Here is a 23,242-nt window from a genome sequence, read left to right as displayed (position 1 = left end):
GGTTTGATGAATAAAGCTGTAAAAATCATTCAAATGGCTTCAGATGACTTATAAACGTTAATTATAACACAGAAAGTTTGTACTGTAAAATTGTTGTTTTTATGCCTTAAATATGTTTAAATGAAAACATACCTGCAGAAGTCACTTTACAATTACTAAAAACATTGTAAAAATGTGTAATGAAATTGTAGACTACAATTTGCCTTCATGGTCTCACCGTATGTACTCATTTCACTTCACTATTGATGTAAATAAATGATTTTTGGTAGTACTGCCAAAAATCATTTTCAGCTCTTATTTGTACATGTAAAATTAAAACCTATGCATTGAAACCACTGTAATTTTCAAAAAGTGGGTAATTTTTGGTGCTGAATAACATATTAAAAGCTCATCTTGATTCGTGAGTATGAAAAATACGGCACATATAACTTTAAAAATAAAACACATTATATGAGCGGTATACTACATGTTTTTGTTTGATTTGAAATACAAGATACCTATAGGCCTTAAATATAGCATGAAACGGACGCGCCCCATAGAATATATTCTTAGAGGAATTGCTCCATGCAAGCATGGTTAACATAAAAGCGAAATCAAATCCCTATGTATACTTTGATCTTATTCAATCAGTGTTAAGTTTGGTTTCGGATGTGTCAGCTTTATCGTTGCAGACTTTAAAAAATATGTTCATGAATTGCACCAATAACAAATTCTAGCCACAAATCAAACATGTATTACAGAGCATTGATTATATAAACTTCCGCGACCTTGACCTTTGGATTGGTGAATGGCCTCGTGGTATTTTCTGTACTTGGTGTGATGTCTGAGGAGATTGGCATCTCGATTTGGGAAGTGATGACGTCAGGTTAGTCCAGATATTAAATCTTTGTTAACGTATTAATCTGTCATGATACGATGATCTAGTTATATATACAGTTAACCACCACGTTTTCCAATCTGCTTAAAATACAGATCCTCATTATCACTCCGTTTGATCAAAGATTTGACAAATTCCATTAGGAATCAAGTTATGGTGACCTTTCGAATTGCAATCAAATTGCTGCTCCCGGAATCTTGGAAGTGAATTTAATTTATATGTATACTGGGACGAAATGTCGTTTCCAATTGATGTAGCTAGCTGTAAAAAGTAAAAATGCGTTTGTTTCTAGTATAGGTGTTATTAAGGTCACAATAATGTTAGCTGAACAAAATATTTGTTGTTTTAAGCGGGTTTTCCATAGATTTTATAGCCTATCCAAAATCCTTGAGTTATTTCCCTTTACCTCAACTATGGTGTGTGATTTTCTACGTCGTGCTTCTGCTTCCGGGTGTGGACAACTTGTTAACGTGATTTAAATTATGAATCTTCAAAAACAAAGTGTTTTGTGTTTAAAAAGACAATAAAAGACAAAATGTAAACAGTGCGGTAAATAATTAAATAATGATGTTGATAATTCCTCAATTGATTTGGTGTGCATTATTGTAATTTTGATTTTTACAGACAAATGCTTTAAAACGTCACCATTCAATTATACTAACCGTCCATCCCTCAATCGCGATTACGAAATCTCTCTTGTGCATCGTAGGCTAATATTGTTACTTTATTTCTAACATTGAAACTGGGCATGTATTTAAACGTTGATAACTAAAGAAAGTGAAGCAAAGTGAACCCGGAAGGTCCCTATATTCAATGTTAAAAGTTTTTCATTACAGGCATTACTCACCGAACCATTTCTGATGACCTTGGAGGAGATATTCCCAAAATTGGCTGTGGTCAGTGTTGTAATGTTCCTCATCAGCATACCTTTTGCTACACAGGTAAGTTATACTCCATCCAACATTTATAGAGTAAGTTAAGACATGTCTAATCGATGCGCGGTAATCATGATTTTAGGGGGACAGAGGCTATCACATCCGAAATGAGGAGCATCACTTTGCGTCATTTCACAGCTTATCAGTGATATGAAAAACATAAGTTTGCTGAAAACTTTCATTTACAACGATTTGATAGCTTGTGATTGACGTTTTGTAGTGCATCCGGATCTTTACATGACCAGGAATTAGGTCATGTTCAATTGATAGTATAGTCTGTCAACTATGAATATCTATCAGAGTGTAATTTAACTGTTATGGATATTGATGAGTAAGATATTTCTTGTCACCTTTTTTAATTCTTGATTTAAAAGGCTGGGGTGTACATATTCCTGCTGGTGGACTGGTATGTAGGTACCTGGAGTGTTATGCTGAAATGTATGGCCGAGTGTATCGTATTTGCATGGATTTATGGTGAGTATGAAAACTTTTTGAGTCTCATTCACTCTAGGTTTTGAAAATGAACTGTCCAACATTCGGATTAACAGCACATTTTGGATTCTTTGATCAATTTGATCAACTATGCCAAAACAGTATTCTATATTTATATCTACTTCATTTAAGAAATGTTGCAATTCCTATTGTTATAAATTATATCCCCATCGTCATAATACTAGGGAAAGGCTGACGATGTTGAAATGGTTTTATGCAGACACAAATTCTTTTATAGAACTGAACTGATATACACATATATAGATGAGCAAATGATTTTGAAGAGAATAGATAAAATACAAAACTCATCCGTTTAAAGAGTAATTTGAATTATCACATTCATAATATGCTTTTATTTATTGGTAATAATTGTATTCTCAAAGTATGCCCAGAAAATATTATACTGTGTATCAGTAAAGGCTCGCCACAGTTCTGGGATAAGAGTTACCTTTTTATCTGATTAGATACAGATCCTTATATCCGTTCGAAATATTTGTTTGTTTGTTTGATTATTTTAACGTCCTATTAACCGCCGGGGTCACGTAAGGACGGCCTCCCATGCAGTATGTATGAAGTGCGAGGTGCGTGTTTTGGGAGTCTGTGGTATGTCCGTGTTGTGTCTTCTTGTGTAGTGGAACTGTTGCCCTTTTTATAGTGCTATATCACTGAAGCTAGCCGCCGAAGACACCAAGCAACACACTCCACCCGGTCCTATTATACTGACAACGGGGGAACCAGAAGTCCCACTCCCTGAATGCTCAGCGCTAAACAGGAGCAGAAACTACCACTTTTATAGACTTTGGTGTGTCTCGGCCAGGGGACAGAACCCAGGGCCTTCCTCACAGGGGCGAACGCTGTGTTATATTAGTAAATTTCATGTCGTCACATAATATGTTTAGTTGATCACTCAGTAGTACCTTAACTATTTTCTATGAAGCTTTCTTATACAGGATAATATGGGTCACAATTATAAGCGTTACGTTTTACATTTTATTATTATAACCTTTGAGTCTAAATTTTCAGTTTTCCATTTCCAATTCTAAAGTGCCAACATTTTCAAAGATCTTCAAAGTTTTAAATTTCAAATTTCTTTTTTTCAGTTTTTAAGTGTCAACTTATAACATAGGTCATGGTGACATATTGCGGTAGTCTTTTGTCTGTCGTGCGTCGTCCGTTAACATTTCCTTGTGAACGCGATAACTTGAGTAAATATAAACCGAGCTTGATTAAATTTTTTTTGTAGACTCACATTGGAAAGATCTCGGAAGAGTTCGGAAATCGGCATTTAATCGGTTTAAAATTAAATAAAGTTGATTTTCAAACTCGTTCGAGATATTTCCAATGTTATTAAAGTTTCATTAATCTCCGTGAATATTTACTAAAGTTATCGCGTTCACAAGGAAAGGTTAACGTACGTCGCACGACACACGATTGCGAACAAAAGACTATCGCAATAGGGACCGCAGAAGCAAACCAAAAATAGAATCCTGGAAATCCCCTTTTGGACACAAGATTTCATAGAGAAGTGAATGTTTCGGAGGCTGCTGATTTGGTATTCGGGTTGATCATTTTCAAATGTTTAATTTGTTGTTTGGGCAATACAAGTAGATGTAAAATATGTAAAGAAATTTTAAAATTCTGTCAAGTTTGTTTCCTGACACGGGGAGTTAATAAAGATTGGAATTTTATGAAAATTTTGGTCATTTTTTAGTGCTCAATTCAACATAAGATGGCACCCCCACTTCAAAGTTTAGCAAGATTGTAGATTAAAAAAATATTCACATGTATGTGAGATGATCTTCAAAATTAGTGATGGGTAACCAGACTTGAAAACTTCATTTAACCTGGACATTGGCAAACGTTAACATATTATCGTCTATGGAAAATCATTTGGTTCTGCAAACGATTATTAGGAGTTAAGAAAAGTACAGCAAATTGTATGGTATATCAAGAATTAGGCAGATTACCGATGGCTATTGTGAGAAAATTAAGAATTTTTAAATATTGGATTAAATTAAAGACTTCAAATAACTGTATTTTAAATGCTATCTATCAAGAAATGCTTGAGAAGGGGAGTGATTGGTCGGATAGTGTCAGAGATGAATTATACAGAGTGGGGTTAGGTTATGTTTGGCATAGTGATAAAATAATTGACAAAGATATTGATATCATCAAACGTAGAATGTATGATATATTCGAACAAGACTGCAGTGAACAGATAGAGTTATCTTCTAAGTGCTCATTGTACAAATATATTCGCGAATGTTTTGGTCTACAGAAATATTTAACAAAATCTATAGGGACTCAAAATTTGAAAGAAATATCAAAAATTCGTATGTCGTCACATAAGTTAAATATCGAGAGAGGTCGTTATAACAATACAGATAGAAGTCGTCGAATTTGTACATCATGCAATAGCGGGGATATCGAGGATGAATATCATTTTATTATTAAATGCGAAAGTTTTAAAGATATAAGAAGTAAGTGTATCAAGAGATATTATATTCAAAACCCTAGTATGTTTAAATTTGTGCAATTAATGAAAACAGATAATATAATAGATCTGTCAAATTTAGCCAAATTTATCAGATAGAGCAGCAAAAAGTTTAGCATGAATAATGACATAACGTATTAATACTAACGTACATGTACTATCAATGCCTTGGTTGAAGGTTTTATTTGAATGGTTAAATTAATGTGTTAATAATTTAGAATGTAATGTTACATTGATATGTGAAAATACTATTAATGTAATTTGAGTAACGTAAATGTAATATTATGCGAACAAGATCATGTATACGTTATGTAACGTAAGAATGAGATAACATGAAATAATATTAATTTATTGTGCTAGTAACGTTTAATGTATTATAATATATATTTAATACAATGTAACGTATAAATGTAATGTGCGCTGGTTAGTGAATGTAAGATGAGTAACGTGTAGATGTAATGTAAGATCATTATTGGATGTTAATCAAGTAACGTTCAAATGTACCATAGGATTATATATGAATGTATTGTGAGTAAAATAGAAATATAATGTGAGTACAATCATAAAAAACAAGTTTTTCTGTAAAACGTGTTGTGTGAAAATAACATATTAATGGTATATGTCAATAATGGATGAAAATATAATATAAAAGTTAGAAAATAAATGTGACGAATGTAAATATATCGTAATGTGAGATATAATGTGTTGTGTGTCTGTACATATTGTAATGTTTTTCCTGTATGTACTGTATATGTATATGCACTGTACTGATAAACCAATTGGTTTAGAGTAATAAAGAACTGAACTGAACTGCGGTCTCAATAGGTCACCATGAACTAATATCAGGTGACCTAAAAATTGGAGCGAGAGGCTTGCATTTTTTTCTTCTTTATTTTCATTTCTCATTTTCGAAGAAATCGGAGCGAGCGGGTTGTTAAATGCTATGTTTTACCAAATGTAGGATTTAACGTGTTCCAATTCATTATATTTCTGTGGTATTTGTTTGGTTTATGTTCTTGAAATGGTTTTCTAGCTTTAAATATCAGTAGAAACGGATATTAAATATAGTTTATAGTCATCTTGTCTATTTTGTATGTTCACATCATATAACATTTACATGTAAATTGTCAATATTACCAGTTTTAATATAACATCTAAATGGTATGAATTTGAAAAAAATAGGGTGAGCTGGTAGTTTTTTTATTGCTAAACACCATTAACTAAATCTGATGCAAGACATAGGACATTGAAGTTGTTTCATTTTAAAAAGTAACAACCAATTTAGGTCACATTATCATAGAATAATATATGCTTCTCATAAAAGTTTCGTTTTACTGACAAAATACCACAATAATATTATGATAACACACCCTTCACTGGTCTACAATTGTGATATTATAGTTTAATAAGAATTACCACAAACCATTAACACTTAAGAAAAACAATACAAAAATGTCCGTTTAATGTATTTCCAGAAATTTTGTGTGTAGTACATCTTTGTTAAATTAATGAATTTTTTCTGTTATGAACTGCGATAGAGAAATGGATCTGATTAGCCTTTCGGTCATAAAGATATGTTGTACGACTTTAAATATGGAAAGCGCTCGCCCATTTTCAGGGATGTGTTGTGTTATCTGGTTCTGTTAACGCTGAATCGCCTCGCTGTTCAAGTTAAATCGACAATAGTTGTAAATTTTACTAAATGTCAACGGATATTAGTATGGTTGCAGTTGTCAATTATAATCGCTTTTGTACCGAGTCTGACTAGTACTGTTCATGATTGCGTTTGAATACAAATTTTTATTTCTGTTAAAATGTTGCATGATAGTATAATTAAATTGCTGGTATATAAGCCATATATTACGTTTGTTTAGCCTGACATATATCTTTGTTGATCAGCTGTTTACGGATGTAGTCTAAAAATAGCACCTAACTTCACATTTGGTGTGGTGCACGAGTCCGTCTAATAGCATTAGATCTAATGCTGAAGCTTATGATTTGATGAATGCATTCATAGATATTGCATTTTAACATTGAACTTAATATTGACAGTGTGTTAGTGCATTTCGATTTCCTGGGCCATGTCTCTATGACATTTCACACAAACCGATTAATAACCGATATAGTTCAATCAGTTGACGAGGCATGTTTTGTATTTTTTTATTAACAAGTAGTCTACTTGCATGTATTTTAATGAGTGTGACCGTGCAATGTCCAGTACCGATAACAGCGTGTATTCACCATTCACACATGTGTAACATTGAATTGATTAATATTAAAAATCACTAGCTGTCAGAATATAATTAAATGGCATAAATGAAAATCGTTCAAAGTTTAAAACCCTGTTTGAACTAGAAATATTTGGTAAACCTGTAAATCATGTCTTATGTGTATTTGACCAGAACTAAGGTGGTAAAAGTGCATATGCACTTGGCCTAATTTAATGACATTGATACCTTTTAAGAGCTTGATTAACACCAAACATTATCTCCCCTTTGCAATGCTCTTCATTTCATCCGCGACACTCCTTCGGATATCGCCCACTGGTAAGAAGTTAAAAGTATTTATTCTTTCATAACCTCTTGTTTGTTTGCGATATTCATGAAAGATCATCGTTCATTTGTTTTGCTTGCTTCAGAGATTTAAACGTCTTGTAAAGTACACAGAGGAGTGGGCTCCAGCTTACGAGAAGGCGGAGGAGATCTACAGAGAGACCGAACACTTGGCGGGATTTACTTGGAGACAATTGTTCTGGTTCAATGTGACAGGAAGAGGTGGCATTGTTATGAAAGACATAAAGACGGACTCTGTACAAATGCTGTAGATTTATGAGATATTCGCTACATGTTTATCAAGTCAATCCCCATTCTTTAATTAGTTGTACTTATTATAAACATGCTATATATTTAAATTTGTCCAATGTAGTTCTTGGAAAGTAGGTTATTCAGGAAATATATAGGAAGAGAGGATAATTCTTCTAAAATTGGTTTGGTGCATTAGGTTAAACGTCCTATTCAACACGATTATGAACCTACGCATGTGTATGTCCTATGTACAACCACGGCCATTTAAGGACGCTTCCCATCGTGCTGCATTGCGTGGATGTTTTGAAAGGCTGCGGTATCTGTGTGTGCTAAATCAACTCCTAATTTAGTTTGTTATTCGTGATGCTTTACGTTTCGTTTCTATATACAAATAAATAAACTGTTTTTAATTTTGTAGGTTTTTTGTTTGATTGATAAACGTCAAATTAACAACCAGAGTCGAATATACAGTTGTGAGCAAACTAAACTTGGTATCTAGTGCACTTTGTAGTGCACTTTAGTGAACAACGTAGTGCACTAGACTAAACATTGAAGTGCACTAGAGTGCACTACGATGTGAACTCCAGTTCACTAGAGTGTTAACTCTAGTGCACTACAATGTTAACTCTAGTGCACTACGTGGTGCACTTCAGTTTTACAGTGCCTGTACGTGATACACACATGTTCCAGTATAACCTTACAAATACAAGTATATTCAAATTTGTGGTATAACTTATATTAATTTTGAAATAAATAAATGAATGAATTTTCCGGTCGTATGTATAACTGAGCCAGCATGTTAGTTAAATTTCAGGTAAAACAATTCATGAATGTCCAGAGGGCAGAATGAGTGACAGGGTGGCGAAATACACATGCAATATATAGCTAGGTATATAGGCTTGGGGTGGGGCTGGGGCATAAAGGAGCCCAAGGGGTATTGTCTCGAAGCATGTTTGGAATACACATATATACATGTACATGTCCATGTACACATGTAGTATAAATTTAACTATATAGTACATAATTAATAAACCCCTCTCCATCTCCTCAAAAAATATAAATAAAATAAAAACAAGATACAAAACAATGTGAATACATTATCTTCATTTTGAGGGGAAAAACAATATTATAACAATTATTCTCAATTGAAAGAATAGGCGTATTTTGATAAAAGTAGTTGTAAGTTTATTATTATTATTATTATTATTACAAGCTAACCGATACTTACATTATATATATATCATTGGCTTCTTAGGTAAAATATGTGTTTTCGTTTAAATATCACATACAGTGTCTATAACAATAATGACAATAAAAAAGCTAACCGAGTTTTATAACATATAGGTATAATTCTTTTTCACAAAAAATAATACGGGCAGCCACTTGAAACGTCATGATATACACGTGCATATCAAAAGGTATCCAATACTTTTAAATGACATACATGTATGTATCAAATTACTAGTAAACGTTTCTGTCATAATTTGCGTGCCCCTATGTTTTGGCTGAGATGACCAAGATTGCATTTTACGGTCTCGGAATAGCAGTTGAGACTGCTTGTTTTACACGTGTTCATAGATATTTAACTGTCGAAAACAGATATATCTAGATTTAATATCCCATGAAAAGTTACACAATATAAGACCACGATCGAAAGCATCGTGGGTAGCGATAGGCCAAGGACATCTCCTTGCAGGCGGTGTATGGGATTTGCAAATTATTTAGTCTAGATAAAATAAATGATTATTCTAATTACTGGTTTATGTAAATAATGAATGTACTTGCAATATTTCCAACGTTGGACATTTTTATTTTGCTATAATTAATATCGATGCTGCTATCGTTTGTGCGATGAGGAGGTTTTGCCGAGTCATCTCGGTTTTCCCTGTCGACACCAAAATAAAACTTGTATTGTAAGATAGTGACCGTGTATTCTGTTTATCCTGCAACTTTTTCATTATACGATGATACAGAAGATGGTATTCAAAACGAAAACAAATTGCCTGTTATTTACACGATTTCGCTTAAAAAAAGCTTATTTGATGATCAAGAAAAGATGCTTTGTTTTACTAAATCGAATGAGTGTGTACTCCTTTTTACTAACGTGGGAAATATGTAAGCGACGTCATTCCGGTGATTGTGACGTAACTGTTTGGCGGGACTGACTGCCGTTTCATTCACTCCTACTAAAAGTGACGTCACTGGAATGTTCGGGATCAAGTCATCAAATTTAGAAATTGAATCAAACGAAAGAAATTAAACATCTTATTTACTGACATCGTAATATTTTTCTATTTCAACTATTACAGGAAATTCTTATTATTAGGTATCTAGTAATGTGCCCGACTAATGTCGATATTAGAGCTGAAAATGCACTGTTTCTTGATATTGTTCCGCTTCTTTTGTTGACTTTAACTTCGTAAAATGAACTTAACCCGCGAAGGGCGTCAGAACGTTTGTTTTCAACGGGAATAAACACCGTAGTGATAAAGACCTTCCAAGTATGGCAACAGTGAATATTTGCATCAGGAAAATTGGGACACAAAAAGTCGATTTTCTCCAAATGTAAGTAAGTTACACTACATTAATTTAGCTGGAACACTTAAAAAATCGTTCTGATTTCAGAACAATTGGAATTATGAAGATACCTCTTACAGTATTTTTATTATTATTATTATATATAATGTAAGTTAATTATATGAAACAAAACCACATGGGGTCAAGTAGACAGTTTACTAAACTAATCAGGTACAGAGGCTGTCACAGCATGCTATATATCTATTGAATTGAATGCTATAATGGACCCCCTGGGGTTAAAGAAAATAGGTTATACCTTACCTGTGACGCCTGACTGATCATCTCAGGTAAGGTGTCACCTAAGGTGGTGGGATGGGGAAATAGATAGGATGGGCCCTAGGCCTAATGACCATAACGACAGACCTGTTTGCCAAGAGTTTACAGTATACAAATGCAAGTCATTTATGTATGCGGGTACAGTGTATACCGGTATCCCCATGTACAATGAACAGTACATGTATATCAGTGTATGTGACAGACTATTGTACCAATAACACATCAATTAAATATGATAACAATTAAATAATTAATATGTACACATATGTAGTTAGAAATCCTTGATATGTATATGATAAGAATATTGTATTTCATGTGTATGTGTAAACACTAAAACACAACATGAATTATATGCGACACTCCACATTATTTTAATGTACATGCAGGTCGATGATCATCACTTTTAGTTAATAATCTTTTATTATATGTACACAACTTTTGTTGCTTAATTTTGATATAGATTTCATATGTTTATACATATATATATGGTATATAGAAATAAATCAAAATTTAATATATCAATCAAAATATATTTCAAATATTATGATGTAATATTACATGTGTAGAAATATAAGTTTAAACAGAAATAAGGATTTGATTTAAATCAACGTGGTCCGTTTATCATATGGAATGATTTCGCAAATTTGATTGACTGATCGTCCCAATCGCACAGCTGTTAAATAACCATATACATTTCTTGCTAGAATTAATTAACAGAGTCAGAGACATATAAAATCTATATGTGTATGTCTCTGATAGAGTTATTTGGGTACAAAGGAAGCTAATAATAAGAACTTTTTAATAAATTTCAACTTAATTTATTTCAGTTAAATTGTTGACTCTTGACAAAATGCAAAGTTCTGTTTTGGTTTTCTACACAATGTGTATCTGAGTGTAATAAAAGAATTGCATTAAATTGAATTGTAACTTTTCAAAAATCAAAACTCATATTCTCCATTTGCCCGCTTTTTTTTAAACAAAGGAAAGTGTTGGTATAGGAGAACAATGGAAAAGCAATTATAGTCAGTTCCATAATAATTTTACCTGTGTTTACCTGAAGTGACTTACCTGAGCTACCTGTAGAAAGTGGGGAAATAGAAATAAATATAGACAACAAGAATACTTCTAAAATATTATTATTTATTATGAAATAACATATTTTACATGTACATTACAACAATAATGCACGATTAACATAATTATATAAATATATTAGCACCTACATAGAATAAAGACGTAACATTACTATAGGAAAGCACTAAAACAATACTTATTCATGATATATGTGGTAGATGCTACAATGCATTTTATACATACAGAAAAGTGATACATTATTATGTCAATACAAAGTACTAATACAAATACAAATAGAGAGTATACAGAATTTTACGTCCAGGCGTTCCTTGAGTGTCAACTTTGCTGTGCTTTCCTCCAGATGCATTGGGTGAAATGAAAGAAACATCCCTTCACTGTGATTCAGGGGATTGTGCGGCTGTCTCGATGTCTATGAATACAGTGGTGGACTAAAGGAGGAGGTTGAGGTTGTTCATAGTCTTCTTCAAGAGGCTGAGGAAGCGGGAGTAGGTGTCCTTGGTCTTGCTGGGTAATAGAGTATATACTAGAGGATACATCTGTCAGTCGATATCTTCATGTTTTGCATAAATTTGACAAAAACTTTGGGCATGTGAAGAATGTCCTATCGCAGTGAATGGTGTCAGCGTTGGCTAAGTCAAACATATTGTCTGTTGTGGCAACATCATCAAAGAGGAGGAATTGGTCTCCGGCAGTCGTCTGGGTCCACATTCTATCTAAGTCAATATCATTATATTTGTATGTCTCTGACAGAGTTATTTGCGTACAAAGGAAGCTAATAATAAGAACTTTAATAAATTTCAACTTAATTTATTTCAGTTAAATTGTTGACTCTTGACAAAATACAAAGTTCTGTAACTTTTCAAAAATCAAAACTCATAGGGCACCTGTTCACCTGTATTTTCAGGAATCACAATTTTTGTGTTAATTGAACTGACTTCATAAGTAACTACAGGATTAGGGGAGGGGCAGTCATGCATGACAAGACAGGTGACCCTAGCAGGTTCATTCCCACTCAGCCAACATGTTGTTTTTGCTGTATAAACGTTACCTGAGTTTACCTGTATAAAAGTTGGCTATAGTCTGTATCAACTATGTAACCGTCCATTATAGCTTATAGGTGTGCAGGTAAAAAGAGAGAAAATGTATAGTTGTACAGTTACCACTATTAAATGTACTGGAAAAGATAGAATTCAAGTGGTTCAATAATGTAAAAAAAATTATAATCGTAATAAATACAGGCTGATTAAGAAATATCTTTAATATGTATACAAAGCATAAATGGTAATTTCCATAGATTAATTGTAATATGTCAGATAAAAAGCATATATATACCTAAGTCATTATTAGTCTATATTTCATATATTTTTAATATTCAAAGTAAAAACCTACGCATGTATTTAATAGCTACATGTCTTGAATATCACTTATATAATTAAATAAACAAACAGGTAATTTTCTGTTTTCGTTATGAAAATGAATATTTGTTTTGATTATGCAAATACAACATGATCATAGAGATTAGTAAACAACTTTCAATTGTTTATCTAAACAATATTAATTGTACTTCAAAGGAAAGCTAAAATGTAAACAATCAATTAATATTTCCTCAAAATGAAAGGAATTATTTTAAAAGTACACATTTCGGTTTTGCTGGTTTTTAGTTATACTGTAAGACTTATTCAGTTCAGTTTGTTCCATACGGTATATCTAATTGTTAAATGCTGTGATGGCAAACGCACAGATTAGAGTGGACTTTATAGAAAATGGTAGAGGAGGACATTATTTAGTGAAGGATGGATACAAATTTTCCATAAAGACAAAGCGAAATGATAGATGTTATTGGAGATGTGTTGATCGCCAGTGCCCAGCAACCATTACAACGCTCAACAACATCCCTGTAACATTTGGTGACGCACATAACCACCCAGGAGATGTTGTAGGTTTGGCTGCCTTTGCATTCCTCAACGACGTGAAAAAAAGATGTCGGGAAGATGCAGAACCCATTCCGTCCTTGTTTGATGAAGAACTTGGAAAACTGTTCTCTATTGTTCCTCCCCCCAATGTTAAAATAGGATATGTTGGCTGAGTGGGAAGACACCCTTGATTATTGCCCTAGGCCTGGAGCCTGGCCAATACAGTTAAAATTCACCAAGCGACTTATGAGGGTACCGGTATAATAAAAGTGTAATAGCCAAAATTGCTAAATGTACAAAATCTGACATTCTAAATGTGAAATACAATTATATATAGCGTTAATTTCTAGAATGGCAAAAACAAAGATATATGATTCAAATAAATAAATAATAGAATCAAATAAAAAAAAGTAATTAAATACATGAAATAAATTAAAATAAATATAGCTTTTTATATCTAGAATACCTAATATTTGATCTGAGTAACAAATGTAGCTACTAGTAAATGTATTATAACAAGTATAAAATATTTGATCCTAATAAATAAATAAATTCGTTTTTTTTCTGAAAAAGATTATCTAAAGAAAGGATGCATGTGGTCAAGCCATATTGCAGCTTACGGTATAGTCTTTACTTTAATATTAAAACTCATATTAGGCTAAATTACTCAGATGAAACCCATATATATTAATTGTACACTAATAAAAGTAACCATTTTATATAATAAATTAATTATTTACATACTAACTTAGTTACTTTTTAAATACAGAGTACATTTGGTAATTCATCTGAAATAATTGAAAGATATTTAAAACCATTCAATGAAATATATACATGAACAGATTGTACATGTACAATTTATGCAATAAGTAGGAGTATCAGGCTCATCTATCTTGTGCACTACGATGTGAACTCTTGTGCACTACAGTGTTAACTCTAGTGCACTACATTGTTAACTCTAGTGCACTACAATGTGAACTCTAGTGCACTACGGTGTTAACTCTTGTGCACTACGGTGTTAACTCTAGTGCACTACGGTGTTAACTCTAGTGCACTACGGTGTTAACTCTAGTGCACTACGGTGTTAACTCTAGTGCACTACGGTGTTAACTCTTGTGCACTACAGTGTTAACTCTAGTGCACTACATTGTTAACTCTAGTGCAATACATACATTGTTAACTCTAGTGCACTACATGTGCCCTGCAGTGTTTAGGGCGTGCACATAGAATTTGTACCTTGTAGCTTGCCCCTATGTGCTTCTAAAATATTAATGATCGTAAAAGGCGACTAAATTTAGGATCTTATCTTTTCTATTCTTCCTAACTGACTTTATCCTTCCTAATGCCTCCCTTGGCACCGCCTCACTTTTGGCCTCGAGTTGAGCGTTCGCCCCTGTGTGGAAGGCTCTGGGTTCTGTCCCCTGGCCGAGACACACCAAAGTCTGTAAAAGTGGTAGTTTCTGCTCCTGCTTAGCGCTCAGCAAAAAGGGAGTGGGACGACTGGTTCGCCCGTTGTCAGTATAATGTGACCGGGTGGGGTGTGTTGCTTGATGTCTTCGGCGGCATGCTCCAGTGATATAGCACTATAAAAAGGGCAAAGTTCCACTATACAAGAAGACACAACATGAATATACCGCAGTCTCCCGAAACACGCACCTCGCACAACATACACGCAACACACCGCATACATGGGAGGCCGTCCTTACATGACCATAGCTGTTAATAGGACGTTAATTAATCAAACAAACAAACAAAACTTTTGAGGCTTTGCCTTAAATTCATATTAAGGCCGAAGGTAACACATAATAAATGAAATATAAGAAAAACATCTTTAAAATTCAATCCTACATACGGAGAGCATCAGAGCCATTTTCCCCCTATGTATCCACGTGTATGCGATGCTTTGTGCACCCACGCACCAATGTCATTGAAACGCTTTTATGTTTTTGTAACATGCATTAAAACATTTTCACGAATATGATTAGCGCATCATGGTTTCAATGAAAATGGCCGCTATCAGCATGTTTCTGAATCGAATGTAAAACTCTGAATAAAAGGAAACAAAGAAAGAAAAAAAAACAAAGAAAGTAGACCAAGCCAGTGATATCAAACATATACTACTCAAAATTTGCTAAGGATCACTTTTATTTTTCAGTAAGTCACATTCATGTTATTGTACAATATTCATAAAAATGATTTAATGATGTCTTTAACATGATTAAACACAGGCTACAACAGAAAAAACCTATGGAATTTTCACGAGTGCTCTATACATTACTTTCGAAACAGAGCTACCCCCCAAAATCACAAAACACAGCAATGGGAGCGAAAATGAAATTCGCGTTAAAACAGTTTTCTCGTGTAATTTTCATTTCAGTATATTGTGTGACGTCTCCTAGCTTCAATAAGACTTCGACATCGCCGACGCATGCTCGCAATTAAGTCCCGTTTCCGGTTTGGCTGGATGGATGCCCAATCCTCTTGCAGGGCTGTTCCATGATTATTCAGTGACCTTTGATGGTAAACGCGTGAAGAAATGGATTACTGTAGCATGTTCCACACGTGCTCTATCGGATTTAGATCCGGGGAAAGAGCAGGCCAGTCCATGCGTTCGATAGTTTCCCTCTGAAGCTCGTCGTCAGAGGTTAAGTAACGCTACGTCATTATGAAATGACTTCATAAACACCACTGGAACTCGAAAATCTACGCAATTTGTACCTAATCATGCAGACTGAAGTTCCGTATACCTGCAGAGAGGATTCTCTTGACTGGCAGGCATGCTCAGGCTACACTTACATGGGCCCACGATCATGCGAGATGGACTATCAGAGACTGGAGCCCTGTTCTGTTTACAGACAAGTCCAGATTCTGTCTCGACTTCACTGACAGGCGTGCTAGAATGTGGAGATTACCAAATGAACGATTTCCTACAGCCAACGTCTCCGAACACGACCGACATGGCGGCGGGTCTGTAATGGTCTGGGGCGGTATAAGTATCCAAAGTAAAACAGATCTCCATTTCTTCCCGTACGGCCCAGAGGTACTGCGATGAAGTCCTCGATGTCTACATTAGACCATATGCTGGTGCTATCGGTCCGGAATTCATTCTAATGGATGATAACGCTCATCCACATAGAACTCGGGTCACTGTCGCACTCCTCAGAGGAAAATTATCGTACGTATGGACTGGTTTGCTCGTTCTCCGGATCTAAATCAGATAGTGCACGTGTGGGTCATGCTACAAGAATCCATTTCTTCCCGCGTTTACCATCAAAGGTCACCGAAAGAACTTGGAACGGCTCTGCGAGAAGAATGGGCATTCATCCAGCAAAACCGGAAACGGGACTTAAATGCGACCATGCGTCGGCGATGTCGCAGTGTTATTGAAGCTAGGGGACGTCACACAATATGCTGAAATGGAAATTACACGAGAAAACTGTTTTAACGCGAATTTCATTTTCGCTCCTATCGCTGTGTTTTTGTAATTTTGGGGGGGGGGGGGCTCTGTTTCGCAATTAATGTATCGAGCACACGTGAAAATTCCATAGGTTTTCTGTTGTAGCCTGTGTTTTATCATGTTAAAGACATCATTAAATCATTTTTATGGATATTGAATAATTACATGAATGTGATTTACTGAAAAATAAAATTTCGAGTAGTATATTACTGAAACATGGAAATATCTGTCTCATTCCCAAGAGGTCGGAATTTCACGTATATTACACAGTATGCAATCAGTTGTAATGGGCACTTCTGTAATTTCTGTTGTGTATGACTGCACGTTTCGGAAAGTGCAATAGTAAACAGGCACCAATATGTCTCTGAAATTATTCTGTGAATGCAAAAGGACCAGCGGTGAATGAAATTAAGCCTAGACCATTCAGCATTTTAATTTAAACTGTTATAAAAAGTATAGATAAAATGGTGTGTGAGATATGAAATTTGAATTTCCTTCAGATGCAAGATTTGTATAAAATTTCGTAAATGTTTCTCGTATATTGATTGATTTTTTAACTATTCTCATTTAAAATTATATTATTTCAAAGATATGCTCCTAGATGAATGACACAAACATGAGGAGGGAATGTCATTAAATGACCTTGGCTGGTAATAGGACTTAAACATAATAAATCAAACCAATCAAGAGACACATAGGGCCTGTATCGCTCACCTGGTTTGTAATGCCTAGTAATGTTCTCAATACAGATTCATTGTTTTTTTTCTGAAGGAATTTGAATTTTTACCTCTAATTCCCCTATTGGGCCCCACTCTTTCTGTTCCAGGGGGTCAGAGCCAAAAATTATACGAATTCTGTTAACCCCAAGGATGTTTCTGGGCCTAATTTGGTTAAAATCCAAGCAGAACGATATGATTAGTCGCGATTTATAGAATTTACCGCTATTTCCCATATTGGGCCCTGTCCCTCCTGCCCCTGGGTGTCAGAGCAAAAATTTATACAAACTCTATTCTCCTTCCCCCAAGGATGTTTGTGGTAAAATTTGGTTTCAATCCATGCAGAACTCTATGGCAAGTAGCGATTTATAGGATTTTACATCTATTTCCCCTATTGGGTCCCGCCCCTCCTGCCCCCGGGGGTCAGAGCCAAAATTTATACAAGTTCTGTTCCCCTTCCCCCAAGGATGTTTCTGGCCAAATTTGGTTACAATCCATGCAGAACTCTAGGACAAGTAGCGATTTGGGCCCAGCCCTCCTGCTCCCGGAGGGTCAGAGCCAAAATTTATATAAGTTCTGCTCCCCTTCCCTCCAGGCAGACCTCTATGACTATTAGCGATTTAAAGGAAATGTTGACGGACAGACGACGGACGGACGACGGACGCCGCGCCATGACATAAGCTCACCGACCCTTCGGGCTAGATGAGCTAAAACGTTATGAATTAAATACTAAATTGTTATAATACTCCAATTGGTTGTTGTTTGTTCTCAAAACTTGATGTCATATAAACATATGGAAAACTACACCTTTTCGTTTATAACTACACTTTTTTACTCGACGAACTACCCTTCACAACAGAAATAGGTAAGCAGATCTGAAGTAAGCTTATTATATATAATCGAGCGGTTCAAACACTTTTATGATCTGACGAACGTATTCTTCATCCGTTCTATCGCTTTTTGCAAGCGTTCATGTGATTTTGGCCACCTTCCAAAATAATCAGCTGGCCAATAAAGGTCTGATTAGATATCTGCTAAGGAAATAAAATGTCCTTCTTCTTAAATGAGGGTTTGGGACAAGGATAGATTGTGAATATATGAATAAAAATAAATAGAAAATTCGGCTCTGTTGTTTCCATAAATTGCACTTTTCAACACTGCATAATTACTGGTTACTGAAACATCTGGCTGCGCCCTTTGAGGCCTTGCCTTCATTCATATTATTAATGACAATGAATAAAGCAGATTAAAACATGAATAGTATATTCATAACAAATCGAATTAAAATACATATCCTTTTTTTACCTCAAGTCCGTTTCATAATATCATTCAATATGACTTCACTTTCTGATCACCTTTTTGTGACGGTGATGTGATAGTTTGTAACACCTATCAAAATCATTTGCATGTACTGTATGAATTCATTTTGCCCAAAACATACAATAGAACTTTGCCCTGCAACTGCCCCACATGCTGACGATTAACTACAGTCGTATAAACTTTATCCGTCAATAGGAAATGTTTTATTCGTCAATTCGATCATGTGATTCTTTCCACATCTGACAACTTTTTTAACTTGACCCAGATTTGTGTGTTTGTTTGATTAAATTAACGTCATATTAACAGCCAGACTCATGTAAGGACGACATTCCATGTATGCGGTATGTAGTGTGTATGACGTGTGTGGTGGGTGGTTAGAGAGACAGCGGTATATTCATGTCATGTCTTCTTGTACAGTGGAAGTATTGCCCTTTTTAGGTTTGTTATAGTGCCATATCACTAAACCAAGCAGGATACCCCGCCCGGTCATATTAAACTGACAACGGGCGAAGCAGTCGTCCCACTCCCGCTATGCTGAGCAGGAGCAGTAACTATCACTTTTATAGACTTTGGCGTGTCTCGGCCAGGGAACAGATCCCAACGCCTACCTCGCAGAGGCGAGCGCTTAACAGCAGGCCAAATTAGAGGCGATGCTAAGGGAGATTTTAAAAAGACGAAAGTTAAAAAGGATGAAGAGAAATGATAATATCCTAAATTTAGTCGTCTTTTACGATCATGCAATAGAGGCAGCAGGTACAATTATAATGCCCAACCTACATGGCAATTCAGGTAGGGTGTTAGAATTGTACATGTTGCTTCCATTGCATGATATCGAAAAATGCGACTGATTTAAGATCTTAACATTCCTTTTCTTCCCAACTGGCTTAGATATATATTGACACCACCAGTAGTTAAAAGTACACTCTCATTTGATTTAGTGAATGAACATTTTCCTCCAAATCAAACAATCGTCTCGCTTCGAGCCACAAAAAGTAAATAACTAGCAATTTGCTTTCGTTTTGAGTTTCATAATGGTTGCAGGTTAAAAAGAATACACGGTATCTTACAATGCAAAATTGTATTGTAAGATACCAACCTTGTATTCTCTATATATGTATTGTGAGTTTGCTTGATTAAATAAAGCCATATTTAAAATAGATATGGTTATTCAAGGACAAACTCTCATGTTTACAACGGAAAACTAGTCGTCCCAATAACGTGTTGCTCAGCGCTAATCAGGAGCAGAGACTTCCACTTTCACAGACTATGATATGTCTCAACAAGGGGATATAATCCAGAGACTGTCGTTTTTAGATGATATAGCTTGATGGTGAATAAGCATTTGAATCATGTTACAGTTTATAGGGGTTACCATTACGTGAACCGTTATGGGATTTTGGCGGATAGAACGGGTTAGAATAAGGATATGTAATTAAATTGATTGACATGAAACAATACAATTCAACGCTATTTTTTGTATCCCCAGAAACAATCTGATTAAAATACAGATCCTTATTATCACTACGTTTGATATGAGGATCTGAGAAGATCCCATTAGGGGTCACGTCAGGATGACCTTTGGAAATGGCCAATCAAATTGGTACTGCCAGAATCTTGACTGGGGACGAACTAGTTTGAAAAAAACTGTTCAAATAATTTTCGTGTACATAGTCAACTCGCCAAAAGTGCACAACATTTCTAAACGTATATGCTTACTGGGACGAAATGGCGTTAACAATTCACGTAGAAATGTGTAGAAAATGTATTTGATCTGGAATACACGTGGTAAAAGGTCATCCGAACGTGACCCCATATCGGGTATAGTCAGATCCTATATTGAACGGAGTGGTTATACGGCTCTGTATTTCAATTAGATTGCCCCAGAAATATTTTATTCAATAAACCATGTATTAAGTAACAATATGTATTTCCCTTTCTTTGTACCATATACATGTATATCACAAACCCCGTATAATGGCTAGTTATACGCCAATTAAATCTTTGAAATAACACGTTGTATTATAGGCTCAACAGCACATGGATATATTGGGAATCCGTGTGTTTTCTTATAAATAATACTATTTTTGCGAAGATCGAAAGAAATTTTGTTAACAAATACGCTCAAGAATAAAAAACATTATTACAGCAAACCAAATAATGTCTCGTTTGATTTGTCCGTTTTATTGTTGTCCGTGGTCAGCACATAAGTTGAATAGTTTGTTGTAATCATTGTATTACATGTAGTCTGTATTATTTAGATTTGGACGTATACATTGTACATGTTCATTGACAATAAAATCAACGAAAGAACATTCAAGTTATGGAATATCCCGGTATATTGTCAGTTGTATTTCAGGCAGAAACGATGAATGGGTAAAAGCAACGAAATATGTTGATCACTGTCAAAAACAGTGTTTTGACTATGATATGTTGATAAGAGGTGGGTAATGCATGGCTTTTTTCCCCCACTCAGAGTTGAGAATATTAAATTTTTTGAGCATTTTCTTTTATTCTTTTTATTTTCATAAAAATACCGATTCATGCAATATATATACATACATACATACATACATACACACACACACACACACACACACACACACACACACATACATACACACCATCACATACATACATACATACACACCCATACATACCTACACACACACCATCACACACACATACATACACATTGTACACATTTATTATCTACATCTAAATACTCTATTGTACATGTACATGTATGTAACATTTGAACATAAATCACTCATTCATCAAACAACATCTGTAGTATAAATATAATATATTTGTTTAATTTTACTCACTTAATATTCTCGTTTCATCATAGTGGGTGAACGATTATTATTGTATTTCTTTTATTTGTAATGCATGGCTTAACAGTGATTCCAGAGGTCATTTTGTGAATACCTGATGTCACTTTGTGACTAGGTATTGAATGTGCAACAAGGGAAATATAAGTTCCTATCTACTAACAGTCCCAATACAGGAAAGGTGAGTGTCATCTGTTCTCATTATCAGTACAAACTATGTAAATATACATATTCACAATGAAAAAATCATGTGATAAATTCCATACCACTTGATTATCGTTTATATTTAACCACCACTGTGTGTCAACACTAACAGCGACTCTTGTTGGTTATTTTCAACCTCTTTTGGTTCTGATTGGCTTTCAACAGTCCTCCCACTCTCGTAGTGCTGAACACTAATGAGAAACCATTAATAATGCATCAATGACATATTGATTATTTAAACGTAAAACCAATAAAAAAAATTAGTAGATAGAATATATTATAGACAACTCGTAAACATGTTTACAAAATGTCATCTCATTTGTATGAATTTTCAAGTTAACAGAAACACCATGGAGAGCAACGCTGTGAGATTGAAGTGGAGCTCCCGTGTCGACTTTGTTGTGGCATTACTGGGGTATTCGATTGGTATGCCGGAATTCTGGAGGGTTCCGTACCTAACATATAGGAATGGAGGAGGTATGTATAAGGGGTAGCTCTGAAGGGTTCCTACCTTATCTACAGGAATGAAGGAGGGAGGTATAAGTGGCAACTTTGGAGAGTTGCGTTCCTTATCTATAGGGATGAAGTAGAAGAAGGGAGGTATAAGGGATAACTCTGAAGGGTTCCGTATCTTATCTGCAGGAATAAAGGAGGGAGGTACATGTATCAGGGGTAACTCTGGAGAGTTGCGTTCCTTATCTAATAATTTAATTTCATATGTTACACTCATGTATATTGGTTAGATCTTTGAGGTTATTTTTTCCTTAGACCGAAATAATTGTACATCAATTACTATGACGTTATATATACAAGATAGTTTCGCGAGGAATTTTAAAAGCGGGACGGTCATTGGCCAAACTGAATAATTAGATAAGATATTACTGCGCCACACTTCAATTTGATTTATTGTAAAGGTAAGTAAAATCACGGAAATTTACACTTAATTATTACCTGAATGAGCTTTCTGAATTAAATCATAAGAAGTATTCTCAATATCTTTTCGGGTTATGAAGTCATAGACAAACTGCGGACGGACATTCTTTTTCATAGACGCGAAGAGTGTCTATGAAGACTGTCCTTCCGTTTTTTGTCTTGACTTCATAACCCCAAAAGACATCAAAAATTTGTTATTTCCAGATATTTATATAGCATACTATTTATTACTATGGGCATACTATTTATTACTATGAATATTTAAAACAGTTCTGTCTCAGTCTTACGAGCAATATGACAAACAAATAGCACGAATAT

General features: G+C 34.8%; 1 long non-coding RNA gene across 1 annotated transcript; it reads left to right on the top strand.

The window, feature by feature from the left end:
* The first annotated feature begins 1,675 nt into the window (after window positions 1–1,675).
* Window positions 1,676–7,915, top strand: LOC138330960 (uncharacterized). The gene is made up of 3 exons (XR_011209635.1): window positions 1,676–1,818; window positions 2,187–2,286; window positions 7,437–7,915. It is a non-coding gene; the product is annotated as an uncharacterized lncRNA (long non-coding RNA).
* Window positions 7,916–23,242: the final 15,327 nt, after the last annotated feature.

The sequence above is a fragment of the Argopecten irradians genome, chromosome 9, assembly GCF_041381155.1.
Source record: "Argopecten irradians isolate NY chromosome 9, Ai_NY, whole genome shotgun sequence".
In the NCBI taxonomy this organism is placed as follows: Eukaryota; Metazoa; Mollusca; class Bivalvia; order Pectinida; family Pectinidae; genus Argopecten; species Argopecten irradians.
Note: the sequence above shows the minus strand (reverse complement) of the source record. Positions and strands in the feature narration are given on the sequence as shown.